The sequence below is a fragment of the Hetaerina americana genome, unplaced genomic scaffold (assembly GCF_022747635.1).
Source record: "Hetaerina americana unplaced genomic scaffold, ioHetAmer1.1.p SCAF_2, whole genome shotgun sequence".
NCBI lineage: Eukaryota > Metazoa > Arthropoda > Insecta > Odonata > Calopterygidae > Hetaerina > Hetaerina americana.
The window spans coordinates 103,908,750-103,928,495 of record NW_027286763.1 but is presented as its reverse complement, the minus strand read 5'-3'; the positions used below and the strand labels follow the sequence as shown (position 1 = coordinate 103,928,495).

The 19,746-nt window shown below is 44.1% G+C and overlaps 1 protein-coding gene and 1 non-coding gene across 2 annotated transcripts in view; one reads left to right on the top strand and one right to left on the bottom strand.

Annotated features, from left to right (window-relative positions):
• Nucleotides 1-19,746, bottom strand: part of dnt (tyrosine-protein kinase Dnt) — a 114,361-nt gene that overhangs the window by 39,825 nt on the left and 54,790 nt on the right. The window lies entirely within an intron of this gene.
• TRNAD-GUC (transfer RNA aspartic acid (anticodon GUC)) lies at nucleotides 16,051-16,122 on the top strand. The gene has a single exon. It is a non-coding gene; the product is annotated as a tRNA-Asp (tRNA).

Here is a 19,746-nt window from a genome sequence, read left to right as displayed (position 1 = left end):
TTAAACACACACTACCTTGCGACGGCATGACGGATATTATAAAATATGAAGAAATTCATTATAATTTAAAAAAACAACACCACCTCGGATTTTTAAACCACTGTTTTTTGCTCGGAACATCTTTTGTTTTTTTCTGGATCAGGAAACTTTGAAAGGAAAAAAAATATTTAATGCCAATAAATTTTACCTTTAATTCAAAACGTGTTGATTTCCACCAGAAAATCCGTGTCCAATTTTCTTCGTCCTATTTAACCAAGGTGCAAAACTTTACCGACGCAGGAAATATCCCGTGGTGTCCGGGAAGTTTTACTGTTTATTTCTTGGACTGCGCTTTACGGTTCGGGAGACTTGGCTCGGTTTAAGTTCATGTCGCGGAGAATGAATACGACAGCGCAGGGCTGGGAGAGGTGTGAGAGGGGGTAAGCGGGGAGGAGGTGGGTAGGAAAGGGGGAAGGGAGGGGTTAGAGGATGAGGGGACATAGAGAGAGAGAAGGTGGAGGGATGGCAGGCGAGGGGAGGGAGGAAGGGGTTGTGGGGAGGGTTAGCGCGACTGGGTAGCGGGTGGGTGGTGGATAGGTATGTAGGAGGGTTGGTCGTGTGGAGAGGCTCGTGGGGGTTGAGAGGGGTGGCGGGTAGGGTCTGGGAGGGCTGAGAAAGGGCTCGGGAGGGGGAGAGAGAGAGGATGAGGGGAAAGGAGTGACTCTCCCACAGGTAGGTAAGTATACGACCAGGAGGCTCGAGGAAGGCTCAAGGGAGAGAGGGAAGGGGGTGGGAGTTGGCGAGAAGGTGGAAGGGTACAGAAGGAAGAGAGAGAAAGAGACGGAAGGAGAGAAGAGAGGTGTCGGTTGAGGCGCTGGAATGGGTGACAGGAACAGTAGGAGGTCCTCCGAGGAGGGAGGGTTGCGAGTCACAGCGGGGGCGAGGAGAGGGGGGGGATGGTTTGAGTAGGATGTGTGGCCTCAGGGAGGGTGGGCAGGAGAGAAGGACGAGGAGCGGGGAGACGCCGCGGCCACCGACGCTCTCCCTCCCGCGACCAGGACACGAACACGTTCGCTTCACGACGGGCGCTCTTGATGATTAATACCTCTCTCCCCCTCACTCGAGGAAAACTGCTCCTCCCTCCCACTCCTTTCTTCCCTCCCCATCCGCTTTCCTCCATCCTCAAAAAAAGCCATTTTTTTTCTCTCTCTCTCGTGTTTCGACCGACCAAAATGTTAACTTCTCTCTTTCCCTTCAACGTTTATTTAGTCCCCTGAAAAGAGTGGAGGACCCTCTCTCGCACGGGACGACACACCGGGGATCGTCATGCACCTGCCACAATATTCGGAAATTAATACTTGCTCCAAAACGGCGACAAGTCGACCTTGAACCTCTTTCCCCACAACTTTCCCCCTTTCCATCTTCGCGGGCGACACATAATCTTTGCCAAATCGCATACACACATGCACATGACGGCCTTCTCCCCCTCTCCTCTGCCAAACTCCCTGTTGCGTGGGGTGAGATGCAGAAGATATATGTGAGTGGTCGCTCTCTCACCTCCTCAACCATTCCCCCGTTCCGCCCCCTTCTGCCTCAGAGGTAAATTGGCTTCGTCAAACGAATCGTGAGGAAATACTCAGATGAAAGAGTATAAGGAAAAAATATTTAAAAATAGTATTTTTCTAGTAGTCTAGTGCGTTGTCATTATTTCTCCTAACCTTGGTTTATTGTCTATGTTACTGGCAGCCCTTCTTACATTCGTAGTCACACTTGCATCTCTACGTCTACATAATACCTCGCAAGCCCCCGCGGGGGCTGTTTGGTCACCAACCGTAAAATTAAATAAAACCACATGCAAAATCAAATCATGTTACATGTACACTAATATTAGTTTGATCATGCATCATATAGGAACTAATAGTTGTGCATATATATGTATTAAGTTTTATGTCCACGTGGTAGTGGAAATTCGCCTTTTACTTTCAATTCTAGTTTCCACGTCATTGCACAATAGAGGATGTGGAGTTTTTGGCTGTTGAACAAATTGGATAAATTTTCACTACATTCTAAGGTGCATGCGTATGTTGGTTGATAGTATATGTATTTGCATGCGTTTATGTTAAAAAGGTTTTTACATGAATTTATACGCCACTATGAATGCAGGTTTGCATAAATATTTTAATTTTACATGTGGTTTTGTTCTCTTATACGGGCGGTGACCTAACACCTCCCGCCGCACGCCCTGTCGGCAGCTTACGGGATATAGTGTGGATGTAGACGAAAGGAGTACATATGTATCTTTTTTCTTCTCGCTCAATTCGTAATGACAAGGGCAGAAAAAGATCTCGTATGTAGATACGATCTTTCACTTCTAATTCTACATGGTACCGTTGCAAGCCCTGGAAGAAAATATAATTGTACCACAAGCTAATACTGAACACCCGAACGGGGTGGATGTTCAACAATCACACGTCCATTTACCCGCGGCGACTTGTATACCAATCTCACCCCGCCTCTCCGCCCATGCGGTAACATTCTTTCCAAAGGGCAGGGATGAGGGTCTCGGTGGGGGCTTTCAAAGCTCTCGCGCCAAACCGAGGGAAGTTTATTAGGAATCCCTGCCCAATTAATCACGAAACTATCCGTCGTGCCGTCCTTCCTGCCTCCCTCTCCCCACCAAAAACCTCTCTCTTCCCTCCAACCAACCCACCCACCTTAGCGACGCCCAACACCCTCGGATATAAATGTATCAGCAGCATCTGGGTGGGGAGGGACCGAAGGCACCGACTGGATGCATTCTAGGGCGAGACCGCGCGTGAATCGACCGCGGGTGCAAGCGTGTATACCTCCAGAGTGGTCGAAATTGGAATAAAACAATAATCACTGGCGGGACGAAAAAAAAGAAGAGATGGAGAGGGGGAGAGGGTGGTTTGGAGGAGAGAGATTTAATAAAATAATCCACGGAGGAAAAAGTTTCGAGAGAGTCAACCCGTTTTAAATATTGCTCTCTCTGGCTCAAGGGTGTAGCTGAGCCGAGCGAGACGGCATTAAACCTACGCCCTTTCCCACCTCCATCCACAATCTCAAGGGCCAGCACGTGTCTACTGACGTCTACAGCAAAGCAATACTCCGAAAAACCTCCGTAAGGGCGCGTAGCGGAGGGTGTTACGGGCACCAAACCTTGAGGCATAAGTATGCACTCATAAATAAATGATCATTTAAACATAAGCGTAGATTTGGGGAATTTTCAGATGCGGTTGTGTAGAAAGATGGAGAAGTTCAAGTGGACAGAAAGGAAAACAAACGAAGAGGCACTGGGCGTGGTGAGGGATGGGAGAATATTTTCAGGAGAAATCCAAAGGAGACAGGAAAGGGAGATCCAGGCATTTTGATTGGCGATGGCATATTGGAGACTGAAACATAGGTGAGACCTTTAAACTATCCAAGTAGGGAGAGGTAAAGGTAAAGATTTGGAGGAAACAAAGGGAAGTAGAATGAATGTGAAACTGAAGAATATTTTAATATAGAGAAGTTAGCAAGCGAGGAAGAGGTGGGAATAGTAGTATACGCATGATGGATGGAAGGAAGCATGGGGAATTGGAGAAGGGTTTTCATTGAGTCGGATATCAGATAGGAAAGGTAAAAAATGTATCGTTGTACCGCTGTTTAGTAGGTGTCCACCCAAAACCTTAAACGGTAGAATAGCAATAATGTTACATGCATACATATGACCAGTGTTTCTCCCTAACCATTTTAGAATTCCAACCCGATTCCGCCACCAATATAGAGGTGAGAACTCGCGAATGCGCGTACATTTAGCTTTCCAATTTCTTTAAATTCCCACCCTTAACCGTCATCTGTAATTATATATATATATATATATATATATATATATATATATATATATATATCACTTTGATATGGAGCGTAGCTATGTACGGCGCGGAAACGTGGTCATTGAAGCAGGAGGATAGACGTAGACTGGAGGCTTTTGAAATGTGGGTGTGGAGAAGAATGGAGTGGTGAAATTGACCGAGAAGAAAACAAATGAGGAAGTACTTGGTATGGTGGGCGAAGAGAGGGGTTTATTGGGAGAAATCCTATGGGGGTAGAAAAAGTGGATGAAAGGGGTATTGACCGGCAGTGGGATGTTGAAGACTGTGATAGAGGGGAGAATGTTGGGCAAAAGAGGAAAGGGAAAGAACAGGATAGGGACGTTGGACGGGATGAAGGAAGTACTCAGAGATGAAGAGGGACCTGATGTAGAGTAGGTTGCTGGCTCGTGTTTTGTTTTGCTAGGAGTCACAAAATATTTATTGGTAATTGTGTCCATCCAAAACCTAACTTAACCGGTAGATTACTTAAAATATACATGTATATATAAATATGTATATATAGTATACGTTTTAAATAATAAATAAATAAATAAATAAATAAATATATATATATATATATATATATATATATATATATATATATATTAATTTTGAATCGCATCCAAAAATACCACCCATATCGCTCCTAGCTCCTCCACGCCGGACATCATCAAACCCTGCGTCGAAATAGTTCACGAAGGCAGGATGGGGTTGGATGACGGGGACTGGTTGGGATTTAAGTTGCCGTTCAAATAATAAAAAAAAACACACTGAAGTTCAGACACATGACCATGCAAATCAGATGCCGTCCATTCGCATCGCCAGGCTGATACATCGAGGAGACTCTTTCGCGATATTCATACATACATATACGAGTATATGTATTTTCGATTCGCAAAAGAGCCCAGCTTGCGATGTTCCCAACCGAACATCATCGCGCGGCCCTGCCCCTTGTGAGGGAGCCAGGTTGCGGAGGAGAAGGGGGTGTGTGGAGGGAAGAAAGGAACGTGGGTAGGTGGGATGGGCGGGGGGTGGAGGTCTGGTGGGAGAGAGGATATGAGTGCTAAGGGAGTTATGGGATTATGCGAAAGGGAGTGTTCGCGGAAGTGGGTGAGGGTGGAGGTGGTGAGGGCGGGGGAGTTGGATGGGGGAGGGGTTTGAGGGAGAGAGAGAGAGAGAGAAGGCCTTTGTATGTACATGCATACGTAGGATAGAGCGCTCGGGGGTTGTTGAGATGGGGGTGGGTGGTCCGACTCTCCCTTGGGGACGTCTCGCGCTCTGTCGTGGGGCGGGCGTGGGAAGGAGGTTTTTTTTATTTCTTTATCGGAGCGAATAGGGACTCGTCCAACACTCGCAAGCCATTCTGCAAGGACTCTTTTCAAAAAGAAAGGAAAAGAAAAGCAAAAAAAACCTTTCTCGCGCACGCCCTCCGCGACGTCGGGAGTGGAGAGGAGAATTTTTTTCTTTTTTCAAAACCCCATAACGTAATGCAGACCCGTCCGCCTTCGCGCCCACTCTCCCGCACGATGCAGCCGCGATCTCGGCCGCGGACTTCCTCACCCCACCTCCCTAAGAAATGGAAGGGCGCCCGGGCACCCTTCTCCATCGGGGGAAGAGTGCGAAATGACTCGCGAGAAGTGATTCGCGTTGGAGTTTTTTTTTCATGAACTTCATTCGCATCCAAATGGTGGTAAGCCTAAAAAAAAGGCTAGGTTTCATCAGTAAATGTCGCCAAGGAAGAATGAGTTGTGACTAAGATAAGTTATCAAGTGTAAAATAACGGCGAAATGAATTGAATCTACATATACGAAGTACCCAGCAAGCCGCTACAGGGGCATGTGGCGGGGGTTGTCAGGGCCCTGGACATACAGGCAGGAATATTAGTTGAACGAATATAAGTTAAATATGTGTTAGCAAATATACAACAACTCTCGTTTGCATTCAAGCCGGTACATTTATATGTTTAGAATAATACATGGGGGTGGGAATCATTAGAAGGAAGACGATTCAATTGAACTTACTAAATAAACTCAGATCCGCATGTTTAAGCACCGTGGTCTCGCAACTTATTCGCACTCCTACATACATTGGTCGCTTGGATCATGTATATAAAAATTCGGGGAATAGATTCCAGAACTAGCCGACTCAAGGACTCTTTCTTCCCACGGACAATACGGGATAGCAACGGCAGGGTAATGGATAGCAAAAATTCCACTTGCCACCCTCAGCGTTTAGAGAATAATTAGTTCTACTTAAATGCATGCTCTTTCACTAACCTCGTGTGTGTTTTGTCAAACCCCATTAATTCCGAATGACCGCATTAGAATGCCATTAAATAATGTAGTGAACTTAACAGTATTGCTTGCTCCGCTTTGTCTGTTTTTAAGTTTTCCCTTCCATGCCTTGTCTTTCTCTTTAGGGTACCCTCCCGCTATCAGGGCAATATGCGGATCTACTTTCAAGAAACTCGGTTTCATTAAACGTACGGTGGGGAAAAGTAATGAGAAAGTTAAAGAGAGGTGTTATTTTCTCCCAGTTAGAACTCATTTGGAATATGCCACAAGTATTTGAGATCCTAGGGAGAAAATTTGACAAAAAGAATTAGATGAAGTCAGGAGAAAATCCGCCAGATTCGTTTACAAGTGTTATAATAAGAACACAAGTGTGACAGGTCTCTTTAGGAAGATTTAGGTTGGGAGCCCATTGAGATACGAAGAGAACAAGCGAGGCTTAGACTTTTAGAAAGGTTCAGAAAAAACGAGTTAAACGATGACACCAAAGGAATTATAATGGCCTCACACTACTTAGGTAGATCAGACCACAAAGATAAGATAAGGGAGATAGATTCCAGAACATATAGATGCACATACTCATTTTTTCCTCGAACAATCAGAAATCACAACAGTAAGAAACCCGAAGTCACTTTAGAAACATTAAAAACATTTAATTTACAAGTCGGTACAAAATTAAACATTGCAAAGTGTAGGTGCATGTGTATGTTAACAGGTAGTTTGTGTGTTTGCATGTGTGTGGGGCATAAGGGTTTTTGTATGAATATATACCATGTTTTGTTTGTGGATTGTATAAAGTTGTGACTTTTGCAGGCGGTTTTTTTTTCTTAATTGCGGGTGGTGCCCTTGCGGCGGCTTGCGCGGTATTAAGTAGATGTAGAACACTGCCACAGACAGGTTCAAGAATTATTTCTTCCCCCGCACAAAATGCGTTCACAACGAAATCGAACCCAATCTCCCAACTTAGATACAATTATGTCATGATTCTGTCAATTTTGCATGATGAATGCAGGCATGTAGTATGCGCGTATGTGCACGAGTGGCTTTTGTGTATTAGCTAACACATAGTTTCTTGAATGTACGTGTGAAGTAATATTTTTTCATTTATGGCTGCTGTTCTTACACCGCTAGCCACACGCCCCTACGGCGGCTTAATTGTAATTGTGTTTATGTAGATATGTATATAAGAAGATAGGGTACCGGGCGATGATGACGCAGGCACCACAGATAACACATTTAACTAATATTTACAAGTCCTGCCAAAACCTTTTAAAGGACGGCTGACAGCAATGGGGAGAAAAAACCGAAGACTCGATAGCCGACACGTCTTTCATTCTCATGGACAGCGGAGAGTAAACAGACGTCCTTCACTTTCATTTCGATCGTGGGGAAGAAAACAAGAGCTTAATTGTTTAAAAAAAATTAAAGAGTTGGGAATGAATTCGTAAACATGTCACTTGACACGTCTCTTGATGCGGGCATTTTTAATGGTCTATCAGATGAATCAGGCAAAGGCAGTCATGCGCCTTACACTTGCTTCTGTTGCATTGTTTTAATATTAATGGTGGCGGTACAATATTCATTTTTCTCGAGTCCGATAAGTGTTTACTAGTTCATTGCATGTCGATAATTTTTTTTCCTGTAGTAAGGCTCATGCATGGTTCGTGACTTTGTCTGTTCGTGTGCTGCGCATGACTGGTATGGATACACACCCCCTTCCACGCCCTTTCTCGGTGGCTTGCAGGGTCTAATTTCGATGCAGAATTCATCAAATTATAGTATTCAAGTTAATTTAATTCTTTCAGTCTCTGGGGTTCGATTTTTTTATGATTACGTATCGTGCGAGGGAGGGACGAGTGCTTGAGTGAGGGTGTTTTATTCTTTATTCCGCCGGGTCGAACCTACCAATATAATTCGAGTAGTAGTAGTAGTTTTAAGGGGAGGCGACCAACAGCTAAGGTCATTTGCGCCATAGGGGATGGACAGGAAAGGATGAAGGGTGGAGAGAAACCCGGCGTCGGCATTAGCCTGCTCTTTACGAAAGGCGCCAAGGGGTCCGCAGTTTAACGTCCCATCCGACGGACGGCGTACTCACTCAAAGTGCCCTCCACAAAGCACCTCAAGTAGGGATCGAGATACCTCTGAAAAATATTCAACACCGCCGGGATTTGAACCCGCGCCCTCAGGGTGGGAAGCCAGTACGTTAGCCCCCGCACCATCTCGATCCCCATATAATTCGAGGCCATAATGATTCCGTCACAAGGAATCTTAAGTGACCTGTGCCTCTCCAAAGTCTTTTAGTCTTGCCTACTTCCTTCGACAATCAAGAATATCGATCAACTCAAAAATGGCCACTCTTTCAGTTCCAGTGCGCGTGTAATTTTCACCACGCATTCATCCAAACTCATATCGCGAGAAATGCGCGCCCATGCACAAATTGCGTTTTGGCACGAGATGCCGGCAATTATAAAATAAATACAAGTCCATTAATTATATTTGGGTTACCACGAACGGGCGTGGGACATGTCATATTTGACCAGTCACGTGACTCTGGCGTAAAAAAAAAATGAGATTAGGTTCGCGATGGAAAATAATGCATTGCTTACAATATGATTTTCAATTAAAAATGCCATCAACGTCTCGAACACTTGTGGACTTAAAGCCCAGTCAAGGCGAATGATTTTTAAGCTCTGAAATTGTTGCATTGAAACGTCTCGAATTTCGGGTCGCAAAGCGTTCTTAAGAAATGAGTATATTACGAAAAAGGTTATGCATATGAAATCACGAATGATATACCACCTATTAAGCTATTACGGTGTAGACGAGAAAGTGACCAACTGGAAAAGGGTCTTCTTATCTAACCGTAAACAAAAAGTAGTCAACTGGTTGAGTTCATTTAGAGGCTGACGTAATTTCATGGCTAGCATAGCATAGAGCCCCACTAGGAAGTACAAGATATGTCCACGAGCAAGGTGGTGTTTTCTCTTCTCTTAGGCGCCGTTATTAGGCGACACCTCACTGATTTTGACCCGTCAAGCAGTTCGCGTGTAGAAAGAGACCAGCAGGAAGCGTAAATTGTGCTCTTACCCCCTTACTCTCTTAGAACAGCTAGTAAATATCTATGATCCATGGGAGAAAACAAGTATTATATAATTGGATTATGATTAGAGAAAATCCACTTGGTGTGCTGAAATTGTTCATAAAAGCGACGTATGCCGGATGAGTTCGCTTGAGGTCTTTTGATTCTCATGGAGAGCAGTCTAGACGTTTTGAAAGGAACCAACAAACCAGCAACAGGAAAATTGTTTCAGGGTTTATTTGTGGAAGTTGCCCATCACGGAAAAAATCATGTAGTCATCCACAGTTTTTTTTTATTTTTACCTCAGGTTGAAATTAAAAGACTAGTGGAACTATCAAAGCTGTATTATTTTTTTAAGTGAAACCTGGATGATTTTCTCTCAATCTTTTCCAAATCCTTAACAAGTTTTCTTCCATGGATACAAAAATACTTGCAGCATTTTCTAAATTTGACCTAAATAAAGAGGAATAAGCAACTCTCTCTCATTGCATATTTTCCTGAAAACCCGCCAGATGAAAGCCAGCTCCTTTCATGATAACCGGCATATTCTTCTAATACACGGCATATTCTTCTAATCTCTAGAGAGATTTTTGACGTCAAGTTAACCTCCTCTGAACCGACCAGGATGTTCAACATATCGAAGGTCCCGTGTGGATTTTGGAAGGGCTCCGCGTACGATTTCCAAATACGTGTTGAAACTTCATAAAAGGGGTAACATTTTTTTTCCTAGAACAAAAGGAAATACGGCCGTAACAAGCACGTCCCAAATTCACGTCGCATATATATATATATATATATATATATATATATATATATATATATATATATATATATATATATATATATATATATATTATATATAGACACACACGCATAAATCAAGAAGGGCGACATAAGTCACGGGAGATGGGGAATTTTTTATACTGCCCTTTCACGCCCACGATGGGGTGACAAATGCGAACCTTTTATTCCGTGAGTTGCTTGAAATGACCGTTTCCTGAATGTGGAATAATCTCGTTCTCTCCGCCGGGACAAAACTTTCGGGCGATAGGGAGGGTGGGAGGAGGAGATGATATTCCTCCCGTTTTCTTAGGAACTGAAGAGGGGATACGAGATTGGGGGGGGAAGAGAGAGAAAGATAAAAATAAAATAATAATGCTGAGCCATTTTGATAGAGTTATCCCGGCCCTCGAGAGGAGGGAAAAGAGTGGGAGAAAAAGGGATGGGGGATAAAGGGAAAACGATGGTGTGGGGTGAGGTTTTGGGGCGGGGGGGGGAAGGGGTTAAGGATGAAATTCCCCGCAAATCACCGGCCGACGGGGTGTGGCGACTGAGGAGAGAAATATTTACATTCGCCTGAATTGCTAATTATAACTTGCGTTGGTATGGAGCACACACACACACACTACGGTGGACAAAAACCGTGAAAAATGCTTCCTTCCACGCTCCCGTCATTCCCCTTCTCAAGACACACACAGAGAACACCTTCCCCCCCCCCCCAATCCCACCGACAACGCGCTCTCCTCCCCCCCTTCCTCCTCTCACTCCTTTTCCCCCTCCCCATCATCCACCCTCTCTCCCCTACCACTATACACTAGGCAAGGCTCTCCGGACGCGGAATGGGGAGGAGAGAGGGGAGGGAGGGCACCAAAGGGGGTGTGATGGGTGGGAAGGTGGTTTGGGTGTTCAACGCCCACCCTCCCCCCTACTTCCCCCTAACTCACCTCCCTCTTCCTCCGTGGTAAGACCTTCGACCACAAGACGCCTTCCCTTCCTTCCACCACCAACACTCTCTCAAACCTCACCTCACTCCTCACCCCAACTCCTCCTCAACTTCCCTCCACTACTCTTCCAAACACACACACAGCCTCTCTCTCTCTCTGGCCGTTTGAGTATAAACGAAATGGAATATCCCGTCAGAAATGTGCTTGAGTTGTATTCTGGATGTAACCATCAATACGCAACGTGAAATATTTAACAGGCAACAGGATTTAATATATTTTCTTCCCATATTCTATTTTTTTTATCCCTTTCTTTTCTCTCTCCTTAATCTTCTTCCTTTCACCCTAACCCCACCCCCTGCCAACCTTTTTTATCCTTTCCTGACCCCACCCCCCTCCCCGAACCCTCGCCCCTCTACTCTCCCCTTATAACCATCTCTCTCTCCATCTCACCCACTCTCCCTAGAGCGCTAACTCGCTTCCCGCCCCACCTCCACTCCCCTCCCTCCCCCCTCACACACCCGACACCTCCTTCACGAGCCAAGACCGGTTTCTCAACCCATCTCTTTATCCTGCAACTCCACAATCTCCCCTCCTCATCTCTCACCTCCTACTCCCACCACACTTCTCTACGCCTTGTTTGTCCACAACGAGACCCATCAACTTCTTTTGCCTCCTCCCTCCCTCCCCCACACCCCCGTTTCCTACCACCTTCTCTCCCATCCATTCTTCCTCTTTGCTTCCCACCCAACTTCCCACCCCACCAAAGCAGTGAGAGGAGACCCCAACAGCTCTCGAGAACGCCTCCTCATCCCTCCTCCTCGGAAAGGTCTCTCTCCCCAAACCAGCCTCTCCCTTCAAAAAATTCACCCCGCCCCACTCCCTTCCCCATCAACATCACCCAACCACCACCCCGCCGCATAACGACGGACACCTACATCCCCTCGTGTTCCATCTTACACTCTTCTTTATAAACCTTTCCTTATATCACCCCATCCTCCTTACCACTTCGCCCGCCGCCCTCGTACGGACCCCAATGCCCACCCCTTCCTCCGCCCTCTTGGACCGCTCTGCCACCTCAAACCATCTCCTCCCTGCCTCGGCCTGCCTGGTGGTCACGACCGGCTTTCCACCCCGATGGTCTCCTTCCCCTTCGCCCTCTTCTCCAGGTGAGCCTCCGGCCAAGTAATGGTGGAGTTTGGGTCGCCACCCAACCCTCTAAATCCACCATCCTCTGGAGGAAGAGGGGGAGGGTGAGGATGGTGTTCCGGGAGTGTGTGTGCGTGTGACTCGTGTGTTGGTTTAGGGAATAGGCTTCGCTTTCGGCCGGTCGGTGGTGTGGTTTTAGCCCAAACGCTCCTCTTCCCCACTCTCCCGATGGCTCCCGCTGCCGTCCTGGTCGGTTTTGCGCCTCACCTCTTCCTCCGCCCAGCTCGCATGCCTGTCGCCCTCTTCTCCGCTGCTTGCCTCGTCTCGACGTCTGCCTTCCCTCTCGCGTCCCCCTTTGGAACGCAGCAGATGGCTTGCTTGTGCTCTCCCTCAAACGGGCAAAGACGGAGGGAGGCGCGCATGCACGCATACGGTTCTTCCATGCGCAAGCAATTTCGCCCACTTCTCCCTCAACACAATAATGCGCCCTTTCTCTCTCTCTATCTACTTCTCAGACCTTTCTCTCGTCCCTTCCTTTTACCTCGTTCCTTTACCCCCCCCTTCCCTCGTGGGACACCCCAAAAAGCACCACACACGCGAATACCCTCATCCCATAAACCACCCCACCCCAAATCCTTTTCCCTCCTATACCCCCCACACCTCCCAGACACGCTCGTTAATTGATTCCACACGTCTGGTTTACGTTTGGCTTAATACAAGGGAGTAAACGCGACCGGATTTCAAGGAACTGAACAAAGACGTCCTTACCCTCATCGCCGGAGTGGCGCGCGACGTTTTCTTTTTTTAGGAGTATAAGCATTCCTCGAGTGAACCTTATGGTGGTATGGTTGCGGTGTTTGGGTGCCACCACCTATTCCCCCTCCCCCTCTATGGGTTTTCGAGTGGTGGTTGGTTCCGTCTCGAGAGCATGTTTTAACCCCCCCCCGGGCCACCCCAAACGGCACTCTCGGCTATAGGGATGTTTGTTTTTATAAATCGTTGGCTTTTACCGAGCGCCTTTGGCAAACCCAGAAATTTTTTTTGGATTTTATATTTTTCTTGTCTCCCGATCGTCGTCGGTTGAGCAAACCTCTCCACCACTCACTCACATCGCATGCGGTGGTAGAAACCACTTAACGCAAGACATTGGTTTACAAGGAGTTCAGACACGGTACGTCGTCCCCCCCCAGAATTGGTTATTGCGTAATCATTCGTTTTATGAGGAAATGTTGATATGTAAAGACGGTCGATGGGAAAATGTATTGCACTTGGAAATTGAATTCCTTTAAAAAATTTACCAATGGCACAAAAGAAAAGTTTTTTGGCGTGAACCCACTGATTTCTTAATGTTAAGTTTTCTCTCCAAAATCCCTTTTCACCAGATCCTTTCCCCGTACCACCTATGGTTTCCCAGGAAGTTCTGGTGCCAGAAAATTCACACAGTTCGCGTTAAGCGAAGGAAAAAATGTCTCGCCAATTCCAGTCGTCAGTTGAGCTAAACGTTAACTTAAAGCGAACACATTACCAACAAAAACGATTTCATAAACAAACAATATTGCTCATTATTAAATGCGACAATTTGACCATTGTCTATCAGTTACCATACTAAGGTCTGTCACCTAAAATTGAGCAGTTTAAAAGTCGGTTTTGAACTTCTACTCTACTACTCAATTCCCCGCAAACCGCCGCAAGGGCGAGTAGCGGGGGGTGTTAGGACACCACCCGTAATTTAGAAAGAAAAGAAAATAAACCGCATGCAAGAGCCCCAAAGTCATACAATACAACAAGCTGTCATAAAACTGAATTTTGGCCTTTAACCGAGGTTAAAGTCAACCTTGAATTTCGCGAGACATTATAAAACCTGGCCTTAGAATGACAGGAAAATGTAAGCATTTAATTCATAGACACCCCTCGTGTTAGCCGCTTTACACTCTAATTTTGAGGTGGCAATAACTAAGGTCACATTCGTGACGAGAGCAGAGGGAAATAATGTGGGAAAAGAAAAGTATTTGCAACTTCTCCTCATCAAGAGATGGGAGATAAATAAATAATTGACAAATTGCGTGTTTTTAGCACCAAGTGAGGATTAAAGACGGTAAAAACAGGATTCATTCAACAAAAAGGCCATTGTGGCAGCCTTGGCAAGTGGTTATATCGCATAATTTTGTCGTATCTCAAAGTGATTTCCCACGCTCTTCAGACATGTTCCGGGGCCGTTTCAACTTTGGTGATTAATTGAATAATCATTACGGCGAAAAGACAAAACCAGATAATTCTTTTGGGAGTTCAAAAAACGTAAGCAGGCGTAATGTCGTGATTACAAGTGTTCATGCATGAATGTATGCCATGTTTTTTTTTTATATATGATTTTGTCGTTATTGCATGCGGTTTTTTTTCTCTTTTTCTTTTCTAAATTATGGGTGGTGTCCTAGCACCCCCCGCCACACGCCCTTGCGGCGGCTTGCGGGGTATTAAGTAGATGTAGATTACAAACCATGCCTAAAATAACAAAAATTGATTTGTCTTAATTGTTAGTTACAATATTGTTCTGTAAAATAATTAAAATGATGTAGATCACGATAATTACAGGTAAATGCACTAAAGTATTTAAGTGATATATTTTTCGATACACACGATAGGAGCTATGCAGGCAACACGATGGGAAATAATTAAGGTTAGATAAGATAGCGACAGCATTCTGGGCCACTTCCTCCACAGCCGCGGTTGGACATAGTTATTCTGATGCCATATCATTTGCGGGAAAAATCACATCATCTGTTCTACATCTCTCTAATTTTATTGACATGATATCTCCTGCCGCAGTACGATGTGAATGAAAACACATTTTCAACATCCTCGCTAAAGGGACCTCCCAATTTACCAGGGTCATTTACTAATTCCTTAGAAAATCCCGGCGATTTTCACTCGTAGTATCGAAAAAGATTTGCTTTTGGAAAAACCTCTTATCTCACCAGACTGCTTTGAAAGTTTCAGCTATATTCATCTACATCAACATAATACCCCGCAAGGGCGTGTGGCGGGGGGTGTTAGGCCACCACCCATAAAAAGGAACAATACCACATGCAACAAAAAAACAACACCATGAAAAACTACACCCACAGCAGCATTTATCAGGTGGTTTCATTTTCATACTCTATTGAGTCAACAAATTTTTGCTTATTTAGAAACATGGAAAAAATGAGTTTCGTACGGTGCTCAACCATTTCTTTATAAACGGCTTAACCCTGAAAGAGATCAAAGCCAAGTAGGATGAAGTTAATGACGCATCTGATTCTATGTTTGCGAAGGTTTACGATATTTGGGTAAATGAATTTTCACGAGCCGTACATCCACAAATGATGAACATTGTTCAGGGACGTCCAGTGGAAGTGACTTCCTCCTTAATGATATATTGACAAAAGCCACGACATTGAACGCCTTGAGTGATGGACGAATCAAAATTCGCGAAATGGTTTAGCCACAGGCATGTCACAATATACGTTTCGTGTTTTGAATTTCGTACGAAAAATTAAGGGCGAAAAAAATTCCTCGCCAAGATAGGTGTCGCGTTCGCTCGTAGTGGACAATGGGGTCGATTCGGAGGATGGTGTTGCGCTTTTCTGTCGCAATCCTGTCGAATTTCTGCATTGATACATTCCGCTGACATGGTGATCGCCACGGTTATTTGGAATGTACGCGGAACCATCTACATCGATCACTCGTAAAAAGGACAAACGATAAATGGAGAGTATTGTGCGTTGCTACTTTACCGTTTGAGAGAGGAAATCAAGAAAATCCGTCCTCATTTGCTGAGTAAAAAATTCTCTTTCATCAAGACAATTCACGGCTACAAAACCTACGCAGTTTCGATGGAAAAAAATTAGGAAAATTTTGGAATCAGAAAAAGTTCGAATCATTACAATATCCACCGTATTCTTCGTCCGTCATACTGGCAATCCTCGGTAGTATAGTGGTCAGTATCCCCGCCTGTCACGCGGGAGACCGGGGTTCGATTCCCCGCCGGGGAGAATTTTTTTAATCTCGGAATGGTGCAATAAATGGGGATTAACACTTAATATAGATAAATGCGCAGTTTTGAAATTTTGGAACAAAGGAAGCGAGGAACAGGATATAAACTACAAAATAGAGGGTTCAGTATTGACTACGGCAAATCAAGTCAAATATTTGGGGGTTGTTCTAACACCACGCCTTTCATGGGGAGCACATATCAGGACAATATGCGGATCAGCTTTAAAGAAACTTGGCTTCATAAAACGGGTGGTGGGGAAATGTAATGATAAAGTTAAAGAGAGGTGTTATTTTGCTCTAGTTATGCCTCATTGGGAATATGCCGCAAGTATTTGGGATCCTTGGGAGAAAATTTGGCAAAAAGAATTAGATAAAGTCCAGAGAAAATCCGCTAGATTCGTTAAAAATTGTTTTGATAAGAACACAAGTGTGACAGATCTCTTAGGGGATTTAGGCTGGGAACCACTTGAAGTGCGGAGAGAACAAGCGAGGCTTAGACTTATAGAGAGGTTCAGAACAAACGAGTTTAACTATGACACTGAAGAAATTATAATGGCCCCACACTACTTAGGTAGATCAGACCACAAAGATAAACTAAGGGAGATAGATTCCAGGACAGATAGGTACAAATACTCATTCTTTCCCCGAACAATCAGAAATCATAATAGTAAGAAACCAAAGTCACTTTAGAAATATTGAAAACATTGAATTTACTAGTTGGAGCAAAGTGAAACTCTGCAAAGTTGTTAGGTATACTTTCAGGTGCATGTGTATGTAAGATGTAGTTTGAGTGTTTGCATGTGTGTGGGGTGTAAGTGTTCATGCATGAATGTATGCCATGTTTTTTTTGTGGATGTATGATTTTGTGGTTATTGCATGCGGTTTTTTTTCTTTTTCTTTTCTAAATTACGGCTGGTGTCCTAACACCCCCCGCCACACGCCCTTACGGCGGCTTGCGGGGTATTAAGTAGATGTAGATGTATTCACCAGGTTTGCCCATCCCCAGTGTTTTTTTTAAATTGCTAAACTTGAAAAAATGGCCCGGCGGAAAACGATTCACGTCGAACGAGGAGGTCGTCGCCAATAGAGATGCCTATTTGGAGGTCCATCTGGAATCCTACTTTTAGGACGGCTAAAAAATTGTAAAAAACGCTGAGAAAAGTGTATCAAGCTAAAAAAAACAGTATACGAGTTGAAAAATTAAAAAAATCTCGAAATAATTAGTTTTTCTATTTTTTTCCTAATTATTTATTGAATGACCCACGTATCGAGGTTAAAGATACACGAACGAATGATAGAGATAGTAATACCGCAATTTAATCTTCGGCCCGTGAGCGATTACCAATCTAGTCCCTCTAATTATTTTGATACGCCACTAAATTTATCGTAACAACATTTTACCAATCTCGCTACTCCACGCTGCACGCGATCCAATTCGACATATCACTCCAACTTCGTGAAGATTTAAATTATTGAAAAAATTGGATTTTTTCAGGCGCATTGTTGGCCCTTCCTCTCCGCGGGAGTGATGCCTCGCACAGTCCACTGACAACAGCAGGGTGGCGGTAACATTTTCTACCTGTGGCGTCAGGGATGAGGACCTTAAGTTGCATGGCCGTGGGTAAATAGAATTTTCCTATTCTGCCTTTCCTGTTCTCTATGACCTGTCTCGGTTTGGTGTTGGTCTATCTCATAAGTGGTTGATGCTCATCTTCCTCCCCTCATATTTAATACACCCGAGAACTTTTGTAATGGGTGAAATTAATAATTTTTTAAAACAAGTTTTCCGCTATCGTTTACACGTTAAGTTAATATTTTTTCACTATTCCCAAACCTTAAAACACCCTTCCTCTCCCTTAACCTTTCCACATGGTGATTGCCCCTTCCCTTTACCACACACGTTTTTGGTGGATCGCGGGAGATTTGTGTAAATGTAGTCTCGGAGGAGGGGGTATAAAGAGAACAGTGAAGGAGCCATCGGCGAGAAAGGAAAGATACCCTCGTAATTATAAAAGATGGTTCAAAGTACCTCATAGTTAACTACTCACAAAGCTAGGAGCATATGGCATAGGTAATAAATATATCCATGGTTGAATTAAAGACTTTTTAAGGTCGGGTTCAAAGAGCAGTCATAGATGGAGTTGGCTCAAATGCAGATGACGCTATTTTAGGTGTTCCCCAGTGAAGTGCTATCGGACCTCTTTTATTCCTACTTCACGTTAACGACAATTACTCCTTAGTCACTAGTAAGATACGTTTATTTGCCGACGGTGCAGTGGTTTACCGTGATATACATGATCCCAAAGACACAGCATCTTTATCAAATGACCTTAATGCTATAAAATGCTGGTGCGACACTTGGAAATCAGAATTAACCTTAAGAGATTGCCTAGTGATAATTATTTGGAAAAAGAGCACTTCCCACCTGAATGCCTACTGCATTGGGAACACCGAAATACAATGTGTGGACTCAATTCAATACCTACGCGTTATTCTCACTCATGACCTCTCCTGGGTGAATAACATAAGGGAAATATGTGGACAAGCTACCAAAAAATTAGGATTTATTAGAAGAGTACTAGAATGTGATGAAAAGTCACAGAGAAATGTTATCTGTCGTTGGTTAGGCCTCATTTAGAATACAGGTATGCTGCAAGTATATGGGATGCTCACTAAGTTGGATTAATTATCGAATTGGATCGCGAGCATCGTAGAGGCGCTACATTTGTAATACGTAGTTATGATAAACTTAGAAGCGCATCCAAAATATTAGAGCAGCTGGGCTGGGAATCACTCAATGGAGCGAAGGTGAAATTACGGATTGAAGCTCATGCACAAATTGGAAGGTCTCTTTAGCATTGATGTTGTAAATGTATTATTAACCCGATCATACTACGGTAGGAGAGATTTTGTCAATAAAATTAGAGAAATTAAGAGTTGAACAGATAGATTTAAGATGCCATTTCTCCCACGAACGATAGGGGATCATAATAACATTGTCCGACCGCGGTAGGGTCATGTTCGGATATAATTATTCTGGTGGGTATTCACCTCCTGCCACACACCCTAACGGTGGCTTGCAGGGTAATTAAATCGATAAAATAAATAAAGCAAATCTTTTAAAGATATTCATGCTCAGAAAGGTGTGGGAAACTCAGGAAACCTCATTAGTCCTGGTATTTGTGTCGACTGCAGTAAAATGGCATTCCTTACTCGTAAAACAGTCATTTCAGAGAACATCTCTGCAATTCTATTTACTTTACTTCAACATTCATCAAAGGAAATGCATAAAAAAACGAAAATATAAGTTGGCATTTGGAATTCAGTCTGTTTTTTTATCAACTTTAATCACTGCCCTCCACTGGCGCTATGATCCCTTCCTGTCTGCAAGAATGGGGCTCAAAAATGTCTTGGGCCGTTGGTTGGAGCTTTAAGAGGCTGTCAACCAGATCGTTACAGACAGATAAAGTAAATACTTTGAAGTAGCCATTGGAGGTTGAGTCGCGCCTCATTTCCAAACCGTGACATTTTAACAACATGAATACCAACATCGTCCATAAAAATGTCACGCACGAGGTGTCAAAACATAATCCCCGACAATAAATTTTTCTTAAGGCCACAAG